Here is a 14,721-nt window from a genome sequence, read left to right on the forward strand (position 1 = left end):
AGATTTGTGCATCCAAAAAACTCATACACAAAAAAAAAAAAGTTTTAGTTTTTTTTTTTTTTTTTTTTTTTTCAATCTATTTCTCTTTACTAAAGCCACTGAAAATTTGTGGGCAAAGAAGAAGAAAACATTGCCGAATGTCACAGAGAAAATATAGGTAGTCAAGAAAAAAAATTCATGGCTGGAGTGATGGCTCAGTGGCTAAGAGCACTGACTGCTCTTACAGAGGACCTGGGTTTGATTCCCAGCATCCACATGGTGGCTAACAATCATCTGTATCTCCAGTTCCTAGGGATCTGACACTGTCTTCTGACCTCTACGGGCATTGCACGACTTGGATACACTTACACACACACAGGCAATACACTCATATGTATAAAATAAAAATAATAAAGACCTACTATAAATACAGATTGCACCATTCCGTAGGCTGGGGTCTCAGACTGAATAAAAAGAAGAAAATGAGTTAAACATACCCTTCATCACTCTCTGCTTCCTGACTGTGGCTAGGTGTGGTGGTGCACACCTTTCATCTCAGCACAGGAGACAGAGACAGGCAGATCTCTTTGAGTTGGAAGCCAGTCTGGTCTACATAGTGATTTCTACAGTTAAAAAAAAAAAAAAACAAACAAAGCAAACAAACAACAACAACAAAAACACCTTGTGCCATCATGCCTGGCCAAGCTCTATTTCTAAACATTAGTCTTTTACCTTAATAGATAAGAAAACCATGGTCGACTGTAAAATTACATATTATATACACACAAATATATGTACCTAGATGCACTTTAAAATCAGGAATTCCTGGTACAATCACTGTGAAACCATGAGGCATAGAGGAACACCACATAGTGTGGTCCAAGAATTAGGAGTCATTTAACAGCTGTGCCTCAAGTGGGGCTCATGCCCAAAAGAACTCTCTATCCCAAGGAGAAGCAGGGCAGGGCTTATATAGCTCTAAAGACCTTGTTTAGGAAATAAAGAAAACACCACAGGAGAGGCCAAGATTGGGAAAACTTTACACATATAACAAGCAGCAGGAGTTTTAAAAGACTAGGGCCCAGGGACTGGAGACATGGTTCCATGGTTAAAAGTACTTCCTATTCTTCTAGAGGATCCAGGTTCTGCTTCCAAAACCCATGTTGGGTGCCTCACAACTTCCTGCAACTCTAATCTCAGGGAATGAATCTGACATGCTCCTCAGAAAGTCTACAGAGTGAGAAACAGCACTGGAGAATGATGAGTCTCAGGGCCATCCATGGAGTGGGAAGGAATTGAGACACAGTTTTTCAAGAATTATCAATTTTACATAATTCCTGTCCTGTATAGGTGTTCTAGTTTTCTTTCTATTGCTGTGATTAAACACTCTGACCAAAACCAACTTGGGGAGGAAGTGTTTATGATTCCCAGGTCGTAGGTCGTCACCGAGTGATGTCAGGGCAGAATCTCAAGGCAGGAATCCAGAGGCAGGAGCTGAAGCACAGACCACAGAGGATCACTGCTTACGGTTTTGCTTCAATGCTGCAACTCAGCCTGTTTCCTTATGCAACCCAGGACCATCAGCCCACAGGTGGCACCACTCACAGGGGGCTGGGCCCTCCCACATTACTCAACAATCAAGAAAATGCTTCACAGATATGCCCAGAGTCCAGTCCAGTAGAGGAAATTTCCCAGTTGAGGTTCCCTCTTCCCTGGTTTGTGAAGTTGCCAACTAAACTATCCAGCACAACTGACTTCTTATCAACTTAGCACACAAACAAATCATTATTAAACCATAAAATTTCATTTCTTCTCCCCAAGATGTTAATATAAATACAATATATAATGTAGTACATCTTTGAAAGTCCCACAGTCTTTAAAAATTCAGTGTATAACTTTAAAGCCCCTAAAATTCTCTTATAAAATTTAAAAAAGAAAAGTTGCATACTGTTCTTTTTTTTAATCAGGAAGGAAGAAGCAGGGCACAATCTGACCAGATTTAATCAAAACTGAAGTTGAACATTATAAATAGCTAAGTGTCTGATGTCTGGGATTCCTCATTATCTTGACTCCAAAAGACTTGGAAAGTTCCATTTCATCAGCATCACTGTCCACCATTGCCACCCTGGTTCTCTTAGGGGCCCTTGTTCCTGGTGCTATCAGACAAACCATATAACACATCTTCATCTGAATTTTTCATAGTTTATATCCTGGGTAGGGGAATAGAGTAACTTACAAAGGTGAACACTTACTGCCCCACAAAAGATGAGCACCGGGTGCCCTGTTCTGCTCTGTGGCTCTGCGGCCTGCTGTTCCAGATTGCTTCCGTGCCTGCCCACAGTCTCCGTTTGCTAGGTCGGTAAATGCCCCATCTCGAGTCCATGCGGGGGAGGCACTGGGGCCATTTTTTTCCAGGAAGCCGCTGCCTAGATGGCGCCAATGCTCCTCCCTCAGCAGCTAACTCTCAGCAGCTCCCTCTCTGTAGCTAACTCTCTGCAGCCAGTTCTCTGCAGCAGGCCCTGCCGCTCGGAGGAACAAGTGCCTCTCAGGACACAACCAGGCACATAGCTTGTCTTGTAGGTTCGCCGTCCCTTTCCGCACGTGCTGCTGTCCTTGGTGGGACTTCCACGGTCCTGGTATCTTCAATATGCTGGGACCTCCACTGTAAATGAGGCTTCACCTTCTACAGTAGCCTCTGCGGGCCTCACAGGATGCCAAAACATAGCTTCTCTCCAGGTCCCTGTAATCCTGAGTCTTCATCCCAACTCGGGTTGCATCTTTACCTGCGGTCTCTTCTAGCCTCTTGAAGTGCCAGAACTGAGCTTCCTTCCTCCATGGCCTTTCTCCATGGCCCCTTCAACTTTGCACCTTCAGTGCTGCTAAAATCAGCACCAGGTGGGAAACTCACACATTACCAAGTTTGTCTTCTAGCTTGAGATGCATCCTTGGAACCCTGGAATACATCTTCTGTGTGCTGGCCCTGAGGAAATACTTCCCAGACATTTCACCTCAGTGATGATCTCTCCTTGGTCACAGCTCAGTTTTCAACTCCATCCAACAAGTGTCAGTTTCCCCAGTAAAGCACACAAGGTTTCATGTCCTCAGATCTTAATCCAAAATACACACAGATAATCTGCCCTAATAAACTCTTTGCTTTCTTATGAAATTTACAGCCAGGCCTCAGTCATCCACGTTTTTGTACTACATAACAGTTTCAAGCTCCGTGACAACAGCTCACTAAGCTCCAAGCACTCAGTGTTCCAAAAATTTCCACAATCCTCGCAAAAACAACATGGTCATCTCCTTCACAGAAATAGCCCATTCCCTGTTTCCAATTTCTCTCCTAGTTTGCTTTCTATTGCTGTGATAAAACACTCTGACCAAAACCAACGTGCAGGGAAAGGGTTTGTTTGGCTTGCAGGTCCAGGTCACAGTTCATCCTTGAGGGAACCCGGCACGAACCCAGAAACAGGAACTGCAGCACAGAATTGGAGGAACAAAAGTTACTGGCTTGCTCCTTTGACCTGCTACAGAAAATACTGGAGAAGACAGGCGAGGGTTGGCAGAGGGAATTCTGAACTTTATGGTAAACCTTTTCATAGTCTGGTATGTTAAATTTGGAAATCAGGATGGAGACTTAAGGAGAAAGATGCACATTAGGAACTAAGCAACGCATAGATGAGCCCTAATTAAACACTGAAAATAATATCTCTACTGTTCGGACAAGTGGTTTTTTTGCATTATGCTTCAATGGCTCTTGTTACAGGGAGGATTCTGTAAAATGAGGCAGGTCAGCCTGGTTTTTGAAATACTTCATGAGAAAATTATGGCACAAAAGATGCTTGTACATCAATATATTTTACAATTTAAATGTGAGTTCAAAAAGTGTAAGCATTTTATATATGCCAATATTGGAAGAGAACAGATCCTTATGAATAAGCAAAAGTTGTCACGAAATTCAAGGATAATTTAAATTTTTTAAAAAAATCGATGGAAAAATTTTACATAAGACCATGTACATGACTTAAATATTGTTACCCAGTTACATTTTGTTGTGGATCTTCAAACAAAAACAATGACTAGAGCATGCCTTCCCTCCCCCACTGTGGTCAGAGACAAACAAAGTTATCTAATCTTGCAACATCTATTTTGTATTATCCTGAAGGCTCTGGAAGGCCTGTGGGGAAAGATAACAAAATAAAAGGTGGAAGCAGGAGAAGAAGGAGCAAACCTTTAATTTTCAAAGACCAGGATTGCCTTTTCAAGGGACCTACAAGGCAATTACTCAGAACAAATAAGTACATTGAGCAGGTCACAGGACAGAAGTCCAATACAAAAATCAATTTTACTCATATGTACCAGGAGCAGACGATTTGAAAATGAAGTAGAAATCATTACTATGTACCATAACACCAAAATTATGAAATGGTTAAGGATACATTTGCAAAGCACTAGGAAATCTGTGAATTTATCCCTGTAAATATTAGCTCCGTAATTTGGGTCCGTTTCAGTTTGAGTGGTGTTTCAGACCATTAATAGATTAGAGAATTCAACTCATATGTTTGATTTCTTTGGAATATCTGTAGTATGCATTAACAAATTAGATGATCCTTACAGTGTTTTTAAAAATATTTTATTTACTATTTTTATTTTATGTGTATGCATGTATTGCCTGCATGTATGTAAGTGCACAAGTATTGTGCAATGCCCATGGAAGACAGAGAGGTTGTCAGATCACCTGGAACTGGAGTTACAGAAGTTGTTAGCTGCCATATGGGTGCTGGGATTCAAACCAGGGTGTTCTGCAAGAGCAGTCAGTGTTCTTAACTGCTGAACCATCTCTTCAGCCCCTCTTATAGTATTTTTCAAGTCCTAGTAAATAGAAGAAAAATGTCAATATCAGTGGGTTCACACCTGTTAGATTTTTAAAAGGCCCGAAAATTACTTAAATTATAATTAATTTGATTGAGGAGCAAGCTTTAAGGATTAGGCACCATTTGACCTGAGGTGTTTTACATTGATTGAATACAGGGAATTTTGATCAGTAAAATAAATAATAATGACAACAAATGTGATCTAATTGATTAAAGCAGAAAACAGTGATTCCACATTGATGGATAATGGGAATATGGAAGGAATTTCCTTTCCTTAGCAGCCTATCTCCAGTAAACACAGAAGTAATAGAAAATCCTGGTAAACTCAAGATGTTCTATAGTCTCAAAATATCTCTAGAAGAATCAATTAATTATTACAAGGAAGAAAAACAAATCACCATTTTGTGGAAGAACCTTGGGGAATCTCATCTTAATAAAGTCATTAAAACAATATCAGCAACATGGCGCTTCTGTGGAAGTGAGTCCTGGTAAAGGCCAGAGCCTGCATTCTCAAACACCCCGTCCTCAGTGTGATCCTGACATCTACTTGTGCCGAGGCGGCAGAGGCTCCAACCTTGTGAGATTTCCCTTTACAATACTCGAAGTTCAGAAAGAGAGAGACCCATGGAGAAGAAGAGGACAGCAAGCCCCAGAACCCTTACAGCAGGCTTTGCCCAGCAACTTAGAGCCTCGTGAATGCAAAGGAGAGGACTGTGATCATCGCCACCTTTGTAATGAATATTTTCATTGAATTTTTGTGCATTTCATATGATAGATCTTAACATATTTAGGCCCTATTCCTTCATCAGCATGCCCAATAGCTCCTCCCCCTCAGATGTTATGCATTCTGTCATATGTGTTAAGGCCTATCTATCTGGTCAAGCTTTTGTACCCAGATGTCACTCTGTGCAAGTTCATCCACTGGAGTCTAGTCAGCCTATCTAGAGACACTCCCTCAAAGAAGACCAACTCTCCCTCACCCATTAGTAATCAGTTGCCAATAGTTTCTCAGTTAAGCTTGGGGCCTGCTGCCCATTTCCCCAGTCTATGCTGGGTTTTTGTCTGTTTGAGTCAGCAGGGGACTTGTGGATGTGACACCACTGCTGTAGGATCATATGATGAGCAAGTTCTCAGGGACTGAAAACCTGTTTCCTTACATTCGTGCACCAACTCTGGCTCTTAATAATCTTTCTGCCCCATCATTACCAGCCTTTTGAAGTTTGATCATCTCATATTGGTAATAGAAGATGATGTGCCTTTATTTAGTGCCAGTGGCTTATGGTATTGTTTTATCTCAAATTATTGAGACACAAAGGATCCTCAGAAAAATGAGATAAAATGGAAATGAGTTGTCTTGCAAAGCATGAAAAGTTTTCTTGTGTTATTTTTACAAGTTGTGTTTGAAGTAATAGAAAAGTGGAAGTTACGCATAAAACATTATCTTAAGGCTGCTTCTATTTGCTTGAAGTACAAACATTAAAACTCATAGAAAATTGGTCGTTCTGGAGCCAAATGTGACAGAGTTCCATACGTTGGTTTTGCTTTTTAAGAAGGGCAGACACAGCTTTCTAGAACATGATTGACAAGGCTTGGAAAGGAATTTAGTTTTCTCCAGAGGCCAGTCACACTGCTGCACCACCTCCTGTGGCTAATCTGCTTCTTCTTGGCTCTGTTTGCCACTGGAAATGAGAAGTTAGTTTTGCCTTTGGGGCCTATTTCAGCCTTGGATCCTTGCATAGCTCGAAGGGCATAGAATGTGTTTGTGATCTATACTCTTGTCTACTGGGAACAGGGTTGAAACTCTGATATGTTTCACAAGCTTTCCAAAAAAACAGATCGGAGACAGTAATGACTCTCCTTCCCTATTCATCTAAGTTGAAGGGAACTTGAGTCTGAATGCTTAGCAGGAAATTACCATCTTCCAACTGCTTTGGTCCCTTGAACTCAAACACATCAACTGAATGCTGGCTACACTCTCTGCCCTGTACCAGACACTGGAGAATAACAAGTGAACTTGAACTTGGAATGTAGTCTCAGAGTTTAAGTACTTAGATGCACAAAATCTGTGGCTTTTAAAGCCAACAATTAATGACACACAGTCATGTACAGTCAGGTTTCCAAGTACCTAACTAAACCACGTTTTAACTTTGTCATATCCTTCCGACATCCTTATTCAAGATACAAAAAAGACTGAACATTGAAATAAAGAAGCAGTTATCTCTATCAGAGGTAGCAGACCAGAATGAACACCATCCCAGTGCAGTAAGCTTGTTTCTTGCCTAATCTGTACTCACTGTTTTATTCAGTATTATAGGCGTTAAGAAGCTTATCTGAAAACATAAGAACAGGGGCTTGAAGCATTTGCCCAAAATAACCCCTGTGGTAACTTGACATCTTAGATGACAAGGGAATTTTTAATTCTGAAAACACGTAAAACTAAGCTAAAGATGATGAAGCAGGAAATCGCCCCAAAGGTGGTTCATATCAACTAGCTCTATTTAATAACTTACAGAATTATGCAGAAATAGAAACAAATTTTCATTGCAAAGCAGTAAATAATCTTTTATGTCTTTGATATTGAATTAAACAAAAGTTATTTTTTTATTCATGCTCACTAAGTAGAAGAAGAAAATGTAACACAAAATGCCTTAGAAAACAAGAAGAAGGAAGGAGGGTTCAGTGGTCTGGGAAAAGGTCAATGACTTCCTAAAACAAAAATAAAAATAATAAAAATACTCAATTTTAATAAAAATATAAAATTAAAAAAGGAAAATAAGCAGAAGAGTTGAAAGATGATTCACAAATTAAAATATACAACATCCAAACAATAAGAATATTTTCTACAACTTTCATAGAATAGGTGTTTTCACAATGCTGAGTGTATTTCAACAATTAGAACATGCAGCTGTTTTACTATCTTATCACCACAATCAGGATGTGTCGTGTCTCAACTTTTATTTCTTTAATATTAACAACACGAACTCTGTTACAAGTACCTTTTGCTTGATTTAACTTGTCTATTATTCTAGAGGTCTGACTGCAAGACTGTAATGTCTAATATTACCATTCAGACTGCTTTAAGCCATTTTAGGAAGAATTATGTGTCTGCATTGCTCCCCTGTAAGTTCCTGCTGACACCCTTGGATAAGAAAATAAAAGCTGGCACCCGAAACATCAGAGAGGCTGGAGAAATGACTCTGTAGAGAACGTGTTTGCTAGGCAAGCATGAGGATTCACACAACCACATAGAGCTTGGGTAGGCATGGTGACAGCTGTCTGCAATCCCCATGCTCAGGAGGCCAGGCCAGGGGCTGTCCAGAGCAAGCAGGTAGCTAAGACTAGCTGAATAACAAGCTCTGGGTTCAGCGAGAGACCCTGACTCAATAAAATAAAGCTGTTGAGTGGTCAAGAAGACACGGGACAGCAACACTGGTCCTCCACACAAAAGCATATAAATAAACATACATATGCACTCACACACATGAAAATATATACAAACCCAAAACAAGAGTGTGTGAAGGTCATTTCAAAGAAAAAAGCTAATCCTCCACAAAACATAAAAATATCTTTATGAAGGACCGCCACACCGTTATGCTCAGGAGCCCAGGGGGTGATGCGTTTGTCTGAAATAAGTATAGATAAGTATAGTGTGTTAACAGGTGAACGTGATTAAGAAGGAAGCAGCTTTGACTATGTAAATATTTTAAGACTCACAAATCATTTTTTTGTACATGAAAACCTCTTATTTTCTACAACTATAAATATTAAAAAATTTTAAATTAATAAAATTTTAGAGAAAAAGGTAAAGTGAAACTTTATACTTTAATAGCAGTGACCACTTTACCCTTACATGTTGTATCAAATAGTGGTGTCTCTTTCCATTAATGATAATCTTATAAATGTTTTATGAATTACATAACTTTCAGGGGCTTTAAACCTTTCCAGAGCTTAGAAGGACAAACTGTTCTCCATATTTTTTTCTTTCAGGTTAAGCAACAATTAGCTAATGCATTAGATAAGGTGACAGCAAATACTGGATAGATGCAAGAATCCCAAATAAAACTGTGTCAAATAAATTAATCATTCTAGATGATACACTATGACCAAAGACATTTTAAACTTAAAAAACAGAAGTGAATTCTATTAACATATCATGTTAATAAGTTTAACAGGAAAATATACCCCTTAAGATAGACTCCAAAAAGCATCTCATAAAATTCACATTTAAAAGTAAATAAATAAAAACTACTTATAGTTTGGATATAATGTCCCTGGCAATCTTTTGTATTGAATGCTTCATGGTTCCTAGATGGTGGTGCTGTTTTTGTAGGTTCTAGAAACTTCAGGAAGTGGGACCAAACTGGAGGAATTAAGTCACTAGGGTGGGGTGCCTTAAAGGTTTTACCTTTCCAAGTCCTTTCCTCTTTCTGCTCCCTGTCCCCCAGAAGGGGAGCAGCCTCCTCCTCAGGTTCCTGGCCCTGCACTATTCTGCCCCAGGACAGAGAACCAAGAAACCTGATCTGAAACTCAACTATGAGCTTCAGTTCTTTTGTTCACAGCTTTGCAAAAGTAACTCATACAAACTTTTAATGGTAACACACCAGCTGCTTGAACCACTGTACTTAAGAAATAGTACAGTTCTTACCATGAAAAAATAAGAAAAAAAACCTGCTTAAGTCTGTTATATACAATTTTGAAGATATGTGCAGTATAATCTCAGATAGTAGGTATTAATACAAATGGTTTTCTGATCATGTGCTTTTATACATGACAACCTCAGGGAAAAATACTTTGTACAAATAAAGCCGAAGATTATTTCCTCATGAAGTAAATTCAGTGGTTCTATAAGACAGTAATTTGTTAGAGAATTCTGTGAATAGATATCCCCTGATCATGACTGAAATAGAAAAATACAAACCTCTTGATGGGAGTTCTGTCCTATTTGAACTTTGATTTTATACAAAGTTTTCACAAAGAACGAAAGGCTGACAATGTAAACCAATTTATCTTCCACTATTTTCTCTTTAATTTTTTGCAATCCTTTCTACCACAAAATGGAATTGCTCTTTTGCTTGGGCAACAATAACAACATTAGCCAAGCACTTGTGATGCCTTGTGGTATGAAGAGAGAGAATTCATTATGAAAATGACGCTTAAGGTAAGTAGCATGACTGTAGAAGTGTTCAGAATTGGTCCTGGATTCTACATTTTGTGCGTGTTTGTAGTAGTGAGTTCACTGAAATATTAGAATTATAGAACACATAAGGGGTTTGATATTAGAGCAATGTAGTTACAGGGATTTTCGTTTGTTTTTGTTTTTGTTTTTTGATACAGGGTCTTCCTACACTGCCCCAGCTGGCCTGGAACTGGCTGTGCAGACCAACCCTGGCTGGCCTGGATCTCACAGAGATTCACTTCCTTCTGTCTTCTGAGTGCTGGGATTAAAGACATGTGCCACTGTTCCTGGCTAGGGAATTGATGAAATACTCTAGTTATAAAGTTAAGGATTTGGACCGCCAAAGGAATGTGTGTTTATTACTAGAACCCATGACTGTGTTAAGCTAAAAGTACAAGAGACTTTGAAACTATAGATACACTTTTTTAATTTATTATTTTTATGTTTATGAGTGTGTTGTCTGCATGTATGTGAATGTACCTGTGTCGTGCAATGCCATGGAGGTCAGAAGAGCGCTTCGGATTCCCGTGGAACTGGAGTTAAGGGCGGTTCGTAGCCACCATGTGGGTGCTGGGAATCGAACCCGGGTCCTCTGCAGGAGGAGCCAGTGCTCTTAACCGCTGAGCCACCTCTCCAGCCCCAGATGGAATTTTAAAACAATAACACAGGTTCTTGATAACTTACAACTTTGTCTAAGAGGAAAGTTAAGGCATTACAGAAGAGAAAGGGTCAAAATATGGAAAGGATTTCCCACAGCCAGCGGCTCTGAGGATGAGTCAGGTGAACTGGTTGAAACCCGTCCCTGAAACAGATCACTGTCACTCCACCATCTGGAGAAGAATTTGACAACCTGCAGTCATGTGGAAGTTCTTTCTTTCCCAAATGCTCTGTCAGTAGCTGAAGTTTGCAGTGCCTTGACACTAACCTTAAGGAGGTGTAGTATGCCGGTCATATGAGCGTGCAGGACTTCTAATCTGACCTTAATAAATTTGCTTTGTTAGTGAGAATTTTCCTGCAATGGTATCAGAAGGCACATACAAAGCTGAATGAGTACTTGCATAGCATTCGTAGAATTTATTTCTAAATGAGCACCAGTAATGAGCAGATGAATGATAGAGGCAGAAGAAAAATCATATATGCAAGGTCTGTTATATTTTAAAGCATAAGATAGTATTATTACTACAATAGAAAATTACATTGGTGTGAAAATATTAAAAAAGAAAATCATATAGTTTATTTCTTAAGCTTGAAATTTAAAACCTGCACATCAAAATTAGAAACTAAGAGATAAATTATATCTGATATGAGTATAAATATATACCAAGTTTTCAGCAAAAACCCCAACCATACCTAAGGGAAATCTGAATAAGTCTCAAGGATTTGATATTATGCTTTGTTGTATGTAGTAAAATGAGAATCCTTAAAAGAAAAAACAACAAAAAAGCCCATCTAGGAATAAAAATTATCAAAAAACTCAAATAACATTTGAAACAAAGTTAAAATGAATGTAAAAATCCATTTTATTCAGTCAAAGAAATATTAAAGAGCACAGTCTCAGAATATTTCTTCACAAAATGGCACATGCTTGAGACAGTAGGAAACTTCAAAATATAGGCACTTATTAACCAATTCTAAAACAAGCGTAACAAAATAAACAACGGAAAAGGGATTATCAAGACAGAGAAAGTGAAGCCTGTTCACTGAATTAATAAACAGATCCCCATGTGGCCACTGGTGATAAAAAGACATCCCACCTCCAACACACACACACACACACACACACACACACGCATGCACGTACACACACACACACGCATGCACACACACACACAATGCTTACTAGAATGCTTTGGAAGCTTCTCAAAATACACACAACCAAATCACCCTCATGAAAATCTGCAACCTGACCTGGGTTGTCAATAAATCTGAACATCATGTCCTGTCCCTTCTTAGCCATCTGGTCATGTGGACCAAGATAGAGCAGTAATTACATAAAAGTCCTACTTCCTCACAGCAGCTCCCCCTAAACTTGCATTATGAATGTGAAGTTGCTCTTTCCAGTCAAAGTTGGGCAAACAGCAGGGATCACATCATCAACACTTGCTCCTTAGTCTTTGTGAGTCCTTTTCTGATACCTATGTCAATCTGCTTCTCTTGAGAGCAATAAATGAAATTCTAACAGATTGGAAATCTACTAGTCAATTACTGGAGGTAGAAGGATATGATGTTAAGTCTAGAATGATTTCAGCCAGAATTTTGGTGAGAGTGGAGACACAATTTCCAATAAAACAATCTGGTCCTGATTTGTGAGGATCTTCGTCAAGGAGGGATGAGCAGAGAAACTTAAATTATTTTCCTATTTTGATGAATGTTTGATTTGAAGTAAGTGGCTATTGGACGTGGTGATTCATGAGAAGCATCTGTCCTCTGCTGGTTATGACGTCAGTATGGAAAACGGGAAGCCAGACATAGAGGTGCATTTCCACTGAGAGGGCTTTCCTCAGATGTTTCCCAGTGACACAAAGATAATGAAATCTGACCCAGTGCACTTTGGTGACACGTGCTAACTGGAACAAGTGGGATTCAGGGTGGAATCAGGGATGGGGAAGACCACTAAGTCTACTCTGTAGCAGGCTTGTGCCATTCAAGGAAAGGACTTCCCAGCTCACATCTCCCCCTCCAAAGTGACTGGATAGCAGGCCTTTTGGGGGTAGCTGGGAAAGACGTGGTGTTTTCCCCCAGAAGATTTGGTCTCCTTTTTCCTGGGTTCTATGGAGGCTCTGATTTTTTATAAAATTTTGAGAATGTTGAGATCATTTCTGAGAACATGCTATTCATCAATAAACAAGACAACTAATACCACTGTCACATATGAGAGGCCAAAGTGTCTAGAAACTCAGCGAAACCTTTGTCTTTGAATAGGTCATGGTGGGTCTCGGGTGATTTGGAACAGCAAATAAAATGAAACCAGACAATATAATTTGCATAGAGAACAAATATTAGTGGCTGAGGAATGGGTTTATTCAAAGCAGGAATATCAAATGAGTAACTGCACAATTTGTGAAAACTTTACCTCAAAGATGTTCAAAGAACACGTGTTGTTGGTAGTGTAAGTGGAATCATTTTCCTGAAATATGACCCAGTCTCCCTTACTCTTCATTTTTCCCTCCTTCCTCCTCTCTCCCTGTCTTCCTTCCTTCTTTTTCTTTGGCTCATTGATTTTTTATGATGAAATGATGTCATTTTTCCCCAATAAGGAGACTATTTTTTGGAACAACAACAACAACAAAAACAACTACGTCTCCACCAGGTAATGAAGAGTCCAACCTTTTTGCATCTGTCAAACCTTGTCACTGTATGTTAAAACTTGACCCGGAAGCTTTTGGGTGAAAAACTAGGGGTTTCCTGAGAATTGCACTCTCTGCTTACCTGCACTGCTGGACCTGTGACTCGCAGCTCTTTAGAGGAAATTTCCCTGCTTCTCCATATGTAGTCACATATCAACATGCAAGGTCACTCCTCGAAGTGAAGCAACAATGCAATGCTCTTGAAAAGTGATCGGGTGACCACGTGTAGATCATGAGTGACCTTGGGCTTCATATCACAGCAGTAAGTCCACACCCTGCAGTGTGTTCTGGAGGCTCACTCTGTGTCCTCAATAGCACCAGAGGAAAAGGGAAATTAAACAGTTGTGCCTACACCCAGAACCCATACTCACACAATCACATCATGTGAGAAAACTAAATCATCCCTCTCCTCATCTCAGCCATGCAGGCACAGGTCTGGAGAGGAAGTCTAAGCTGAGTGGAAATGGCAGATGATAGCTAAAAGTGTTCTTCAGGGCTATGGTGCCGTTCTGAAGGAAGTCACGTGGCTAAGGGAAGATCTGGCACAGCAGGCACAGCAACAGAATTGTCTGTATCATCTATCCATCATCTATCTATCTATCTATCATCTATCATCTATCCATCATTTATCTATATCTATCTGTCTGTCTCTATCTCTATCCATCTATCTGTCTATCTATCTGTCATCTGTCTATCTATCTATCATCTATCTATCTATCATCTATCATCTATCCATCATTTATCTATATCTATCTGTCTGTCTCTATCTCTATCCATCTATCTATCTATCTATCATCTATCTATCATCAATTATCTATCTAGGTACCTATCAGTAAATCATCTACCTATCATCTATTACCTATCCATCTATCAATTATCTATCTATCAATCTATCTATCTATCAATCAATTATCTATCATTTATTTATCACCTATCCATCTATCTATCATCTATCTATCCATCTATCATCTATCTATCATCTGGCTATCTATCCGTCCATCATCTATCAATCATCTAGTCTCTGTCCATCTATCTGTCTATCTATCTGTCATCTATCTATCTATCATCTATCCATCATTTATCTATATATCTATCTGTCTGTCTCTATCTCTATCCATCTATCTATCTATCATCTATTTATCATCAATTATCTATCTAGGTACCTATCAGTAAATCATCTACCTATCATCTATTACCTATCCATCTATCAATTATCTATCAATCTATCTATAAATCAATTATCTATCATTTATTTATCACCTATCCATCTATCTATCGTCTATCTATCCATCTGTCATCTATCTATCATCTGGCTATCTATCCGTCCATCATCTATCAATCATCT

This window comes from Nannospalax galili, unplaced genomic scaffold, assembly GCF_000622305.1.
Source record: "Nannospalax galili isolate Female #2095 unplaced genomic scaffold, S.galili_v1.0 scaffold15, whole genome shotgun sequence".
Taxonomy (NCBI): Eukaryota; Metazoa; Chordata; class Mammalia; order Rodentia; family Spalacidae; genus Nannospalax; species Nannospalax galili.